We start from the raw sequence: 3035 nt of genomic DNA, 5'->3' as shown, positions 1-3035 counted from the left end.
CCTGGGTGGAATCAGTTCCAGGATTTCATTCATGCGGGAAAAGTTGAAAATGTGTCCGGGACAGCGCCCCCTAGGCGGACACACGCTCCGGACAGAGCCCCTGTCGCTCAAGCCCTGGAAGTCCTAAGTACCTGGGTGGAATCAGTTCCAGGATTTCATCCATGCGGGAAAAGTTGAAAATGTGTCCGAGACAGCGCCCCCTAGGCGGACACACGCTCCGGACAGAGCCCCTGTCGCTCAAGCCCTGGAAGCCCTAAGTACCTGGGTGGAATCAGTTCCAGGATTTCATTCATGCGGGAAAAGTTGAAAATGTGTCCGAGACAGCGCCACCTAGGCGGACACACGCTCCGGACAGAGCCCCTGTCGCTCAAGCCCTGGAAGCCCTAAGTACCTGGGTGGAATCAGTTCCAGGATTCCATTCATGCGGGAAAAGTTGAAAATGTGTCCGAGACAGCGCCACCTAGGCGGACACACGCTCCGGACAGAGCCCCTGTCGCTCAAGCCCTGGAAGCCCTAAGTACCTGGGTGGAATCAGTTCCAGGATTTCATCCATGCGGGAAAAGTTGAAAATGTGTCCGAGACAGCGCCCCCTAGGCGGACACACGCTCCGGACAGAGCCCCTGTCGCTCAAGCCCTGGAAGCCCTAAGTACCTGGGTGGAATCAGTTCCAGGATTTCATCCATGCGGGAAAAGTTGAAAATGTGTCCGGGACAGCGCCCCCTAGGCGGACACACGCTCCGGACAGAGCCCCTGTCGCTCAAGCCCTGGAAGTCCTAAGTACCTGGGTGGAATCAGTTCCAGGATTTCATTCATGCGGGAAAAGTTGAAAATGTGTCCGAAACAGCGCCCCTTAGGCGGACACAGGTGTCTGCATGAGCCCCTGTCGCTCAGAAGCTGGAAGATCAGTTTGAAAAAGGACCGGGGTAAAGAGGGGGGAAGCACCATATATGTGTCCGGGAAGGCGCCCCTCGGGCGGACACAGGTGTCTGCATGAGCCCCTGTCGCTCAGATGCTGGAAGATCAGTTTGAAAAAGGACCGGGGTAAAGAGGGGGGAAGCACCATATATGTGTCCGGGAAGGCGCCCCTCGGGCGGACACAGGTGTCTGCATGAGCCCCTGTCGCTCAGATGCTGGAAGATCAGTTTGAAAAAGGACCGGGGTAAAGAGGGGGGAAGCACCATATATGTGTCCGGGAAGGCGCCCCTCGGGCGGACACAGGTGTCTGCATGAGCCCCTGTCGCTCAGATGCTGGAAGATCAGTTTGAAAAAGGACCGGGGTAAAGAGGGGGGAAGCACCATATATGTGTCCGGGAAGGCGCCCCTCGGGCGGACACAGGTGTCTGCATGAGCCCCTGTCGCTCAGATGCTGGAAGATCAGTTTGAAAAAAGAACCAGAGGATAGAGGGGAAAAACACCATATTTGTGTCCGAAAATAGCTCACTTTGACTCGGACGCGTTCCCTGTGATTTCAGCCTGTCAGACATGGTGCACATAGTAACGAGATGGAGGTGTTTTGGTCGACCAGGTAAAAAACGAAAAATCGAGAGAAGGTAAAAAGTAGGTGAAAAATTAAGCCTCTCTCGTTAAGGTACTTAGAAAAAATCCCAAAAAAAAAATGAACTCCCATTGAAATGAATGGGGAAAAATTTTTTTCTCGTTTTTTTTCTAAGTACAACAACGAGAGAAGGTAAAAAATGGTTTTTTTTAGCCTCTCTCGTTAAGGTACTTAGAAAAAAACCCAGATTTTTTTTTTTCTCGTTTTTTTTCTAAGTACAACAACGAGAGAAGGTAAAAACAGGTGCTTTTTAGCCTCTCTCGTTAAGGTACTTGGAAAAAATCCGAGACATGTTTGGTCTTCCCCACTGACAGTGCGCCTTTGCTGGGTAAGTTGTGGACGTGCCAGGCACCCCCGGGACACCGGTGGAACGCGGCCGGACTCGTGGTACTCCAACCCGGGCATAATTTTGGATATTTTCCGGTCCTTTTTTTCCCCACTTTCCCAACTTTTCTTCTGAATCACAGTGCGCCTTTGCTGGGTAAGTTGTGGACATGGCAGGCACCCCCGGGACACCGGTGGAACGCGGCCGGACTCGTGGTACTCCAACCCGGGCATAATTTTGGATCAAATTCGGGACTTTTGCCCACTTTCCCAACTTTTCTTCCCAATCACAGTGCGCCTTTGCTGGGTAAGTTGTGGACATGCCAGGCACCCCCGGGACACCGGTGGAACGCGGCCGGACTCGTGGTACTCCAACCCGGGCATAATTTTGGATCAAATTCGGGACTTTTGCCCACTTTCCCAACTTTTCTTCTGAATCACAGTGCGCCTTTGCTGGGTAAGTTGTGGACATGGCAGGCACCCCCGGGACACCGGTGGAACGCGGCCGGACTCGTGGTACTCCAACCCGGGCATAATTTTGGATCAAATTCGGGACTTTTGCCCACTTTCCCAACTTTTCTTCCCAATCACAGTGCGCCTTTGCTGGGTAAGTTGTGGACATGGCAGGCACCCCCGGGACACCGGTGGAACGCGGCCGGACTCGTGGTACTCCAACCCGGGCATAATTTTGGATCAAATTCGGGACTTTTGCCCACTTTCCCAACTTTTCTTCCCAATCACAGTGCGCCTTTGCTGGGTGCGTTGTGGACATGCCAGGCACCCCCGGGACACCGGTGGAACGCGGCCGGACTCGTGGTACTCCAACCCGGGCATAATTTTGGATCAAATTCGGGACTTTTGCCCACTTTCCCAACTTTTCTTCCCAATCACAGTGCGCCTTTGCTGGGTAAGTTGTGGACATGCCAGGCACCCCCGGGACACCGGTGGAACGCGGCCGGACTCGTGGTACTCCAACCCGGGCATAATTTTGGATCAAATTCGGGACTTTTGCCCACTTTCCCAACTTTTCTTCCCAATCACAGTGCGCCTTTGCTGGGTGCGTTGTGGACATTGTAGGCACCCCGGAACCCTGGTGGAACGCGGCGGGACTTGTGGGACTCGAACCTGGGTGTGATTTTGGACCAAATTCGGGACT

The sequence above is a fragment of the Nerophis lumbriciformis genome, unplaced genomic scaffold, assembly GCF_033978685.3.
Source record: "Nerophis lumbriciformis unplaced genomic scaffold, RoL_Nlum_v2.1 HiC_scaffold_188, whole genome shotgun sequence".
Lineage (NCBI taxonomy): Eukaryota > Metazoa > Chordata > Actinopteri > Syngnathiformes > Syngnathidae > Nerophis > Nerophis lumbriciformis.
This window is presented reverse-complemented; position numbering follows the sequence as displayed.